We start from the raw sequence: 12,605 nt of genomic DNA, 5'->3' as shown, positions 1-12,605 counted from the left end.
TACCTCCAGGCCTCCCCAGCTCCTCGCCTCCCCACCTCCCTGCCTCTTGGCGTCATAGGAGGCTCTGCTGCCTGCAGGGCAGAGAGGAGAGGGAGGAGGCCAGCGAGAGGGAGCCTGTGTCGGGGCGTGGGAGGAAAGCAAGATAACGCAGGCGACCCGAAAAGGACGGTGAATCTGACTGGCCAGACTGGAAAGTAGGCGAAGGGGAAGCAGCGATACTGGGAAGGTGCGGTGGGACCTGTAGGAGAAGAGAAACGGAAAAGAAAGGAAGAGAAGGGGAGAGGCTGTCAGAGAGGAAGCAGAAAAAGGGAAAGTGGAGCAAAGAAGAGAAATGTGTTGGAGGAGAGGAAGGCGTGGGGCCCTGAAGGGAGGTGAATTCTTTTTTCCCAGGACCAGGCCTTCCAGAGGCTGGGGTTCATCTAGATACCCGCTGAGGAGAGGCGACCCTCGCCTCTTTTGCTCGCAGCAATCTATTCTGCGGGGCAATTCCCTGGAACCCAAGGATCCTGGGGCTCTGAGGGACCCTAAAGAGCATCTGGTCCTGCTCCTTCCTTCATCCATGATTAAACTTGGGATGGGAAGGCTGTTCATGCTGGGTTTTCTCTGGGAGTGAGACCTAAAGACAATTTTGGCAGTTCCTGATAGAAACACTAAATAAAACAGGTCCTCTGTGGCAAGGAGCTAACGCTTCCAGAAGCTTCTGAATAGATCGTTCTATTTGACAAACAAACGCACACTATTACCAAACACTGGGCTAGATGGTGGTAAGAGAAGCATGACTAGAATGGAATCTTAGGCTTTTTGAAGCTTATAAATAAGTGGCTGAAATTGGTTTTACATATATATTTTATATATATATATATAAATTATAAATAATTAACTTTGACGTATGGTGGTGCTGAGTAATCAGGTAGAGGTTTGCCCAGAGTGCTAGAGGAGCCAGCAGCTTGGCGATCCAGGAAGGCTTCTCGGAGGAAGTGACCCTTGATGTGGGAAGGGTTTTCCAGAAAGGGAGGGCAGCATGAGGAAAAGCTCAGAGACATTAATCAGCATTGATTGAATCGTTCATTAATGTCTACAATAATCACACGTAAAACACCCACTAGGTGCAAAGTAATGTACCAGAATCTATGCAAGCCACGTCTAGCATAGATAATAAGTTATCGTTTCTATAATCAAGTTGATTCCAATCTCATAGAGTAGATATGCCATGCACACGAATAAGTAAAACACAAGTCAAGATTTCTGTAAGACCTCTTCAAGCCAAGGGCCATAGAGTTCAGGGGAGGGAGAGGATTCATTTGCCCGTGTTGATCCGATGAGTTCTGACAGAGGTGTTATTCAAGTTGGGCCATGAAGAATGGGAAATATTTCAACAGGTAGACAGAACAGGGGGTCAGAGATGAGAAAGATGCATCAGGCAGCAGGGAAAAAACTAATGAATGCAAATAGAGCACTTGGTTTAAATTAATTCGGCAGGAAATGACCCTTTCTTTTTCTTCTTTTATTTTCTTTCCCTTTTTTTTTTTTTTTTTCGGACAGGGTCTTATCTGTCACCCAGGCTGGGGTGCAGTGGCAGGAACACAGCTTACTCCATCCTTGACCTCCTGGGATCAAGCAATCCTCCAGCCTCAGCCTCCTGAGTAGGTGGGACTACAGATGCATACCAACACGCCCAGTGAAGGAAATGAGTTGTTCTTTCCTCTTTTATAGGAATAGGATGGGAAGGAGGAAGGGCTATGGTTGCTCTTCGCATGTTTGTTGTTGTGCTGTTCCGTTCTTCACACACATGTCCATCAGGCTCGCTGTCAACCTTCCATTCCCCCAGGGTAGGCATATTTATGAGTACCATGTGCCCAGTGAGCTGGGCCACCCCCCCACCACGTGGTGCCAGACTTGAATGACCTTGTGCTCTGCAAATATATTGGTTTATCTGCATTTGTGATGTGTTTTTATTTTGCTTTTCTCCCATTTATCTGCCTAGCAAACTTCCTTTTGTAAAGAATGAATAAAGGAAGCATATCCACAGCTGAGCTCATGGTTAGGGGAAACAGCACACAGGAGGATGCTTTGGTAGTGACCAGCATTCCAGCTAAAGAATGGAGGTTGGGGGATGAAACAAGGGCACACAAAAACTAAAACTATTTTTTTCTTTGTTTGCCTAGTTGATTTGCTGTCCAAGAATTGGGTGCTTGGACAGCAAATTAGAGACCAATACGATAAGTGAAACAGCCCGCAGCATAATTATCCATGGGGATTGTTGAAAATGCAGATTTCTGGGCCCCATGTCAATTCTGCTGTATTGGAATCACTAGGAATGGGGACCAATAATTTTTATTTTAAAAACTTTTCTTCATTAGAAAAACAACTTTGTTGACTATCATTTATATCCAATGATATGCTCCCATTTTAAGTGCACAGTTCAATGAATTTTGACAAATATTCATGCCCTATTTTAGTCAGTTCCTCTCATCCTCAGCTCCAGTTAACCACTGACTTGCTGTCTGCCAATATATGTTAGTTTTGTCTGCTGTGGAATTTCACATAAAAATTGTACAGTATACACCACTTCGTGTCTTTCTTTTTCAATTTTTTTATTATTTTAAAAATTACTATGATTATTTTTATTTTAACTGTTTCTGGGGAACAGGTGGTGTTTGGTTCCATATATAAATTCTTTTGTGGTGATTTCTGAGATTTTGGTGCACCCATTACCTGAGCAGTGTACACTGTACCTAATGTGTAGTCTATTATCTCTTACCCCACTCCCTTCTCCCAAGTCCCCAAAGTCCATTGCATCATTCTTAAGGCTTTGAGTCCTCATAGCTTAGCTCCCACTTATCCGTGAAAACATATGATATTTGGTTTTCCATTCCCGAATTACTTCACTTAGAATAATGATCTCCAACTCCATCCACATAGCTGCCAATGCCATTTTTTCATTCCTTTTAAAATCCACTCATTGATTGATGGGCGTTTGGGCTGGTTCCACATTTTTGCAATTGTGAATTGTGCTGCTATAAACATATGTGTGCAAGTGTCTTTTTTTTTTTTTCATATAATTTCTTTTCCTCTGGATGAGTAGCCAGGAGTGGGATTGCTGGATCAATGGTAGATCTACCTTTAGTTCTTTAAGGAATCTCCACAGTGTTTTCCATAGTGGTAGTACTAGCTTACATTCCCACCAGCAGTGTAAAAGTGTTTCCTTTTCACCAAATTCATGCCAATATCTATTATTTTTTTATTTTTTAGTTATGGCCATTCTTGCAGGAGTTAGGTGGTATTGCATTGTGTGGTGTTTTTTGTTTGTTTGTTTGTTTTTTGTTTATTTATTTTTTTGAGATGAAGTCTTGTTCTGTCACCCAGGCTGGAGTGCAGTGGCTTGATCTCAGCTCACTGCAACCTCCACCTCCTGGGTTCACCTGCCTCAGCCTCTGGAGTTCAAGTGATTCTCCTGCCTCATCCTGCCAAGTAGCTGGGACTACAGGAGTGTGCTACCATGCCTGGCAATTTTTGTGTTTTTAGTAGAGATGGGGGTTTCACCATGTGGGTCTGGAACTCCTGACCTCAGATGATCCACCTTTCTAGGCCTCCCAAAGTGCTGGGATTGCAGGTGTGAGCCACGATGCCTGGCCAGCATTGTGGTTTTGATTTGCATTTCCCTTATCATTAGTGATGTTGAGCATTTTTTTCATATGTTTGTAGGCCATTTGTATATATTCTTTTCAGAATTGTTATTCATGTCCTTAGCCCACTTTTTGATGGGATTATTTGTTTTTCTTGCTGATTTGTTTGAGTTCCATATAGATTCTGGATATTAGACCTGTATTGGATGCATAGTTGTGAAAATTTCCTCCCACTCTGTGGGTTGTCTGTTTATGCTGCTGATTATTTCTTCTTCTTCTTCTTTTCTTTTTTCTTTTTTCTTTTTTTGAGATGGAGTCTCGCTCTCTTGTTCAGGCTGGAATGCAGTGGCGTGATCTTGGCTCAGGGTAAGCTCTGCCTCCCGGGTTCACGCCATTCTCCTGCCTCAGCCTCCCAAGTAGCTGGGACTACAGGCGCCTGCCACCATGCCCGGCTAATTTTTTTGTATTTTCAGCAGACACGGGGTTTCACCATGTTAGCCAGGATGGTCTCGATCTCCTGACCTCATGATCTGTCCGCCTTGGCCTCCCAAAGTGCTGAGATTACAGGCATGAGTCACCGTGCCCAGCCTGATTATTTATTTTGCTGTGCAGAAGCTTTCTAGTTAAGTCCTTCTGTTTATCTTTGTTGCATTTGCTTTTCTTGGTCATGAGGTCCTTGGTCATGAACTCTTTGCCTAAGCCAATGTCTAGAAGAGTTTTTCCGGTGTTATCTTTTAGAATTTTTATGACTTCAGGTCTTAGATTTAAGTATTTGATTCATCTTGAATTGATTTTTGTATAAGGTGAAAGATGAGGATGCAGATTTATTCTTCTACATGGGGCTAGTCAATTATCCCAGCACCATTTGTTGAATAGGGTGTCCTTTCCCTACTTTATGTTCTTGTTTGCTTTGTCAAAGATCAGTTGGTTGTAAGTATTTGGCTTTATTTCTGGGATCACTCTTCTGTTCCATTGGTCTATGTGCCTATTTTTATACCAGTACCATGCTGTTTTGGTGACAATAGCCTGGTAGTATAGTCTGAAGTCAGGTAATGTGATGCCTCCAGATTTGTTCTTTTTCTTTAGTCTTGGTTTGGCTATGTGGGCTCTTTTGTTCCATATGAATTTTTTTTTTTTTTTTTTTTTCTAGTTCTGCGAAGACTGATAATGGTATTTTGATGAGAATTGCATTGGATTTATAGGTTGCTTTTGGCAGTATGATCATTTTCACAATATCGATTCTATTCATCCATGAGCATGGGGTGTGTTTGCATTTGTTTGTGTCATCTATGATTTCTTTCAGCAATGTTTTGTGGTTCTCCTTGTGGAGATCTTTCACCTCTTTGGTTAAGTGTATTCCTAAGTATTTTATTTTATTTTATTTTTTGCAGTTATTGTAAAAGGGGTTAAGTTATTGCTTTGTTTCTCAGCTTGCTTGCTGTTGGTGTATAGCAGTGCTACTGATTTGTGTACATTGATTTTGTATCCTGAAACTTTTCTTAATTCATTTATCAGATCCTGGAGCTTTTTGGGTGAGTGTTTAGGGTGTTCTAGGTATACAATCATATCATCAGCAAACAGCAATGGTTTGACTTCATCATTACCAGTTTGGATGTGCTTTATTTCTTTCTCTTATCTGATTGCTGTGGCTAGGACTTCCAGTACTAGGTTGAATCGAAGTGGTGAAAGTGGGCATCCTTACGTTGTTCCAGTTCTCAGGGGGAATGCTTTCAGCTTTTCAGCTATTGAGATGATCATGTGATTTTTTAAAAAATTCTGTTTACGTGGTGTATCACATTTATTGACTTCTGGATGTTAAACCATCCCTGTATCCCTGGTATGAAACCCACGTGATCATGGTGGATTATCTTTTTGATATGCTGTTGGATTTGGTTGGCTAGTATTTTGTTGAAGATTTTTGTATTTATGTTCATCAGGGACATTGGTCTGTAGTTTTCTTTTTTTGTTATGTTCTTTCCTAGTTTTGATATTAGGCTTCATGGAATGATTTAAGCAGGATTCCCTCTCTGTCTATCTTTTGGAATAATTTCAGTGGAATTGTTGAGAATTCTTCTTTGAATGTCTGATAGAATTCAGTTGTGAATCCATCTGGTCCTGGACTTTTTTTTTGGTTTGGCAATTTTTAAATTACGATTTCAATCTCACTGCTTGTTATTGGTCTGTTCAGAGTTTCTATTTCTTCCTGGTTTAATTTAGGAAGGTTGTATATTTCCAGGAATTTTTCTCTCTCTTCTAGGTTTTCTAGTTTAGCTTGCAAAGGTGTTCATAGTAGCATTGAATGATTCTTTGTATTTCTGTTTTATAGGTTGTAGTATCTCCTGTTTCATTTCTAATTGAGCTTATTAGGATCTTGTCCTTCTTTTCTTGGTTAACCTCACTAATGATGTATCAATTTTGTTTATCTTTTCAAAGAGCCAGCTTTTGGTTTTCCTTATCTTTTTTATTTTTTTGTTTCAATTTCATTTAATTCTCCTCAGATCTTTGTTATTTCTTTTCTTCTGCTAGGGTTTGGTTTGGTTTGTTCTTGCTGCTGTAGTTCCTTGAGGTGTGACCTTAGACTGTGTGTCTGTGCTCTTTCAGACTTTTTTTAATGTAGGACTGTAATGCTGTGAAGTTTCCTCTTTTTAAAAATTTTTTTATTTTTATTGTTTGGAGACGGACTTTCACTCTTGTTGCCCAGGCTGGAGTGTAATGGCAAGAGCTCAGCTCACTGCAACCTCCATCTCTAGGGTTCAAGCAATTCTTCTGCCTTGGCCTCCCAAGTAGCTGGGATTACAGGCATGCACCACCACGCCGATGCGGCTTCCTGAAAGCTGGACTGCATGATTGTCATTGCTTTTCTTGGTCTAGCCACCCAGTGGGGCTACCAGGCTCTGGGCTGTTACTGGGAGTGTCCACAAAGAGTCCTGTGATACGATTCATCTTCAGGTCTCTCAAAATTAGCCCAGCTAATTTTGTATTTTTAGTAGAGACGGGGTTTCCCCATGTTGGTCAAGCTGGTCTCAAACTCCCAACCTAAGGTGATCTGCCTGCCTTGGTCGAAGTTTCCTCTTAGCACTGTTTTTGCTGTATCCCAGAGGTTTTGATACGTTGTGTCACTATTATCATTCAGTTCAAAGAATTTTTTAATTTCCATCTTGATTTCATTGTTGACTCAAAGGTTGTTCAGGAACCAATTATTTAATTTCCAAGCATTTGCATGGTTTTGAGAGTTCCTTTGGAGTTCATTTTCAATTTTATTTCACAGTAGTCTGAGAGAGTACTTGATATGATCTGTCTTGGAGAATGTTCCACGTGCTGATGAATGTTTTTAGGGTATAGTTTAAGTCCATTGTTTCTTCGTTGGCTTTCTGTCTTGATGACCTGTCTAGAGCTGTCAGTGGAGTATTGAAGTCCCCCACTATCATTGTGTTGCCTTCTATCTCATTTCTTTGGGCTAGTAGTAATTGTTTTATAAATTTTGAAGCTCCAGTGTTAGGTGCATGTATATTTAGGATTGTAATATTTTCCTGTTGGACTAGTCCTTTTAACATCATATAATGTCCCTCACTGTCTTTTTTAACTGTTGTTACATTAAAATCTGTTTTGTCTGATATAAAATAGCTACTCCTGCTCACTTGTGGTGTCCATTTGCATGGAATATCTTTTTCCATCCGTTTACCTTAAGTTTATCTGAGTCCTTATGTGTTAGGTGAGTCTCTTGAAGACAGCAGAAACTTGGTTGGTGAATTATCATCCATTCTGCCATTCTGTATCTTTTAAGAGGAGTATTTGAGCCATTTACCTTCAATGTTAGTATTGCGATTTGAGGTACTATTCTGTTCATTGTGCTAGCTGTTGCCTGAATACCTTGTTTTTTCATTGTTTTCTTGTTTTATGGGCCCCATGAGATTTATGCTTTAAGGAGGTTCTATTTTTGTGTATTTCAAGGTTTTGTTTAAAGATTTATAACTACTTTTAGCAGTTCTTGTAGTGCTGGCTTGGTGGTAGTGAATTCTGTCAGTATTTGTTTGTCTGAAAAAGACTTTATCTTTCCTTCATTTATGATGCTTAATTTCACTGGATACAAAATTCTTGATGGATAATTATTTTGTTTAAGGAGGCTAAAGATAGGATCTCCATCCCTCCTAGCTTGTAGAGTTTCTGCTGGGAAGTCTGCTATTAATTTGACAGGCTTTCCTTTATTGGTTACCTGGTACTTTTGCCTCACATATCTTAAGATCCCTTTTTTCTTTTTGACTTTAGAAACCTCATGGCTATGTGCCTAGGTGATGATCTTTTGGTGATGAACTTCCCAGGTGTTCTTCGAGCTTCTTGTATTTAATGTCTAGATCTCTAGCAAGGCTGAGGAAGTTTTCTCCAATTATTCCCTCAAATAAGTTTTCCAAACTTTCAGGTTTCTCTTCTTCCTCAGGAATACCAATTATTCTTATGTTTGGTCGTTTAACATAATACCAAACTTCTTGGAGGCTTTGTTCATTTTTAAAATTCTTTTTTCTTTTTCTTTGTCAAATTGGATTAATTCAAAAGCCTTGTCTTTGGGCTCTGAAGTTCTTTCTTCTACTTGTTTGATTCTATTGTTGAAACTTGCCAGTGTGTTTTGCATTTCTCTAAGTGTGTCATTCATTTCCAGAAGTTGTGATTGCTTTTTAATTATGAGATCTATTTCTTTGGAGATTTTTTCATCCATATCCTGTATTATTTTTTAAGTTTCTTTAAGCTGATTTTCACCTTTCTCTGATACCTCCTTGAGTAGCTTAATAATTGACCTTCTGAATTCTTTTTCTGACAATTGAGAGATTTTTTTCTTGGTTTCGATCCATTGCTGATGAGCTAGTGTGACCTTTTGAGTGTGTTATAGAACCTTGTTTAGTTATACTACCAGAATTGTTTTTCTGGTTCTTTCTCATTTGGGTAGACTATGTCAGAGGAAAGATTTGGGGTTCAAGGGCCGCTGTTCAGATTCTTTTGTCCCACGGGTGATCCGTTGTTGTGGTGCTCTCCCCCTTCCTCTAGAGATGCGGCTTCCTGAAAGCTGGACTGCATGATTGTCATTGCTTTTCTCGGTCTAGCCACCCAGTGGGGCTACCAGGCTCTAGGCTGTTACTGGGAGTGTCCACAAAGAGTCCTGTGATGCGATTCATCTTCAGGTCTCTCAGCTGTGGATACCAGCACCTGCTCAGGTGGAGGTAGCAGGGGAGTGAAGTGGACTCTGTCAGAGTCCTTGGTTGTAGTTGTGTTTAGTGCACTGGTTTTCTTGAATGTTGGTTATACTAGCAATGATGTTGTTACAAGGACAGACTTAGGGCCTCTGGGGAGCCAAGATGTTACAGGCAGTGGAATTAGCTGTTGTTTTCTCCTTTTTTGGAGCAGTGTTGTTCTGCTATGAGTTGCTGTAATGGCTTGAGTTGGTTGGCCTCCAGCAAGGAGGTGGTGCTTTCAAGAGAGCATTAGCTGTGGTAGTATAGGGGTGGATACAAGCTTGCCCTAAGGTCACCTGGATAAATATTGGGTTTCTCGGGTGGTGGGCAGGGCCATAGAGCTCCCGTGAGTTCAAGTCTTTTGTCTTCAGCTACCAGGGCTGGTAAAGAAACACCATCAGGTTGGGGCAGTGTTAGGCATGTCTGAGCTCAGACTCTCCTAGGGCAGGGCTTGCTGCGGCCACTGTGGGGGATGGGGGCTTGTTCTCAGGTCAGTGGAGTTATGCTACAAGAGGGATTATGGCTGCCTCTGCTGCTTCACACAGGTCCCAGGGAAGTGGGGGAAAGCCAGCAGACTCCCAAAGTGCTGGGATTACAGGTGTGAACCACCATGCCTGGCCGTGTTTTTCTTTTTTGCTCAGCATAATACTTTTGAGGTTCATCCATTCTGTTATAGCTATCATCCATTTGTTCCTTTTATTTTAGAGTTGTATTCACAGTAGATGTACCATAATTCATGTCATCACCTGTTTATGGACATTTTGGTTGTTTCTGGATTCTGGTTATTTTGAATAAAGCTGCTACGATTATTAATGGACAAGTTTTTGTGTGGACATACATTTTAATATGTTTCATTTGTTTTATTAAGAGTAAAAATATAGAATTGAAATTCCTAGATCACATAAAAGTATGTGTTTAATGGAATAAGAAACTGCTACGTGGTTTTCCGAAGTGATGGTACTTATTCTTCTTTTCTCAAGCAACGTATGAGAGATTCAGATGTTTCACATCCTTGCAAACACTTGGTGTTTTCATCCCATTTTTATTTAATCCATTTGAGTGGTGAGTAGTTGTATCTCAGCATGGTTTTAGCAAGTGTTTTCCTCCTGACTAATGCTGTTGAGCATCTTCTCATGGGTTTATTGGCCATTTGTGTATCTTCTTTGCCTACAGTTTCTACTGAATTGTTTGTCTTCTTGTTTTTGAGTTGTAAGACTTCTTTATATATTCTGGAAAGCAGTCTTTGTCAGATGTACGTATTGCAAATATTTTCTCCTAGTCAGTGGCTTGCCTTTTCATTTTCTTAATATTATCTGTTGAAAAGCAAAGGTTTTTATTTTGATGGAAAACTTACCAATTTTTCTTCTATGATTCATGTTCTTTGTGTCCTGTCAAAAATCCTTTGCCTATCCCAAGGTCATAAACATGTTCTCCTATATTCCTTCTGGAGATTTTATAGTTTTTGCCTTTATGTTTAGGCCTATGATCTATTTTGCATTGATTTGTGTGTTCAGTATGACGAGTTAAGATTCATTTCTTCCTTAAATGTTTGACAGAGTGAAGCTGTGTCTGCCTGGAGGTTTCTTTGTGGGAAGATTCTAAACTACACATTGAGGTTCTTTAATAGATATAGGGCCATTCAGGTATTCTATTTCTTTGGCGATCCATTTTAGCGTTTGTGTCTCCGTAGGCAGAATGACCTCCCAAGGATGCCCATGTCTTAATCCCCCGAGCCTATAAATGTGTTATCGTACACGACAAAATGACTTTAAAGATGTGCTTGAAGTAAAGATCCAGAGACGGGAAGTTACTCCCGGATTATGTGGGTGGACCCAATGTAATTACAAGCCTTTGTGAGAGGGAGACAGGGGTGTCAGAGTCAGAAAGGAGATGCGACCAGAGAAGCCAGAGGTCGGAGTGATGCGGTTGCTGCTGGGAGCCAGAAGCCAAGGAATGCTGGCAGCCTGAGGACGCTGGGAGAGGCAGGACCAAGATTCTCCCTTAGAGCCTGAAGAAGGAACCCAGTGCTGCCAATACCTCGATTTCAGCCAGAACAAGCCCAGTTTAGGACTTCTGACTTCTGGAACTGTAAGACACTAAATCTGTGTGGTTTTGAGTCTCTATGTTTGAGGTCGTTTATTACAGCTGCAATTAGAAACCAGCACAGTGTCTTTCAAGAAAGGTATCCCTTTCGTCTGCATTTTCAAACTTGTTGGCATGAAGTTGTTTCTAATACTTTCCTACTAACATTTTAATGTTTGTAGGCCGTGCCGTGATGTCCCCTATTTCATTCTTGAGATTGGTAATTTGTGTATTTTTAGAAAATCAGTCAGGCTAGAAATTTATCCATTTTTATGATATTTTCAAAGAACCAGTTTTTGGTGTTATTTTTATCTATTGTGTGTCCGTTTTGTTTCATTGATTTCTACTCTTACCTTTACTGTTTCCCTTTTTCTACCTACTTTTGTTTCCATTTGCTCTTCTTTTGCTAACTTCTTAAGGTGGAAGCTTAGATTATTGATTTTAGATTTTTTTTCTTTTTTCACTTCACTCAAAGCTGTGAACATCCTACCAACCATTGCTTTACCTACAGCTCATAAATTTTATTTTCACTTTCATTCAGTGCAAAATATTTTGTAGCATCCCTTGTTATTTAAAAGTGTGTTGTTTACTTCCAAGTATTTCTATGATTGATTTCTAACTTAATTCCTTTGTGGTCAGAGAACATACTCCATATGATTTCAATCTTTTCAAATTGATTGAAACATTTATGTGTTCCAATTTATGTTCTATTGTGATGATTTTTTCACATGAAATTATCTGATAGTCACTCCAGTTTTCTCACTACATGTTGGTAGGTAGAATAGTGACTCTCCCAAAATGTCCACGTCTTAATCCTGGGAACCTGTGAGCATGTTACCTTCGATGGCAAAAGGGACATTGCAGACACCATTAAAATGAAGGACCTTGAGATGGCAAGATAATCTCTGACTGTGCAGTGGGAGCCAAGCTAATGGCATAATTCCTTAAAGGCAGGTGACCTTTTTTGGCTGTGGTTGTTAAGAAGATGTGAGCCAGTCCAACGATGGTCAGAGCAGTGTGATATGAGAAGGACCCATTGTTGCCTGCTTTGAAGATAGAGGAAGGGGCTGTGAGTCAAGGAATGTGAGTGGCCTCTAGAAGCTGGAAGAGACAAGGTCACTAACTTCCAGAAAGGAATGCAGCCCTGCCAATGCCTTGATTTTAGCCTAATGAGACCCACACTGGATTTCTAGCCTACAGAACCGTAAGATTGAACATTTGTATTGGTTAAGTCACACACTTGCATTGTAATAATTTGTTATGGCAGCCATAGAAAACTAACACAGCACGTGACATCTTTCTCCATCCTTTCCTTTTAACCTATTTGCATCCTGAAATTTAAAGTGCTTTTGTCACAGATAACATTTAGTTGGATTGGCTTTTAAAAATCCAGCTGGGGCCAGGTGTGGGGCTCACGCCTGTAATCCCAGCACTTTGGGAGGCCAAGGCAAGCGAATCCCTTGAGGTCAGGAGTTGAGCCCAGCCTGGCCCACATGGTGAAACCCCATCTCTTCTAAAAATACAAAAATTAGCCAGGCATGGTGGCAGGTACCTGTAATCCCAGCTACCAGGGAGGCTGAGGCAGGAGAATCACTTAAACTGGAGGTTGCAGTGAGCCAAGATGCTGCCACTGCACTCCAGCCTGGGGGACAGAGTGAGACTCTGTCTCAAAAAA

At 40.6% G+C, this 12,605-nt stretch overlaps 1 pseudogene across 1 annotated transcript in view; it reads left to right on the top strand.

Moving 5' to 3' along the window:
* LOC105535624 overlaps window positions 1-12,605 on the top strand; it is a 49,032-nt pseudogene that overhangs the window by 2,029 nt on the left and 34,398 nt on the right. The gene's annotated exons all lie outside the window — the stretch shown is intronic.

The sequence above is a fragment of the Mandrillus leucophaeus genome, unplaced genomic scaffold, assembly GCF_000951045.1.
Source record: "Mandrillus leucophaeus isolate KB7577 unplaced genomic scaffold, Mleu.le_1.0 Scaffold1487, whole genome shotgun sequence".
Taxonomy (NCBI): domain Eukaryota; kingdom Metazoa; phylum Chordata; class Mammalia; order Primates; family Cercopithecidae; genus Mandrillus; species Mandrillus leucophaeus.
This window is presented reverse-complemented; position numbering and strand designations above follow the sequence as displayed.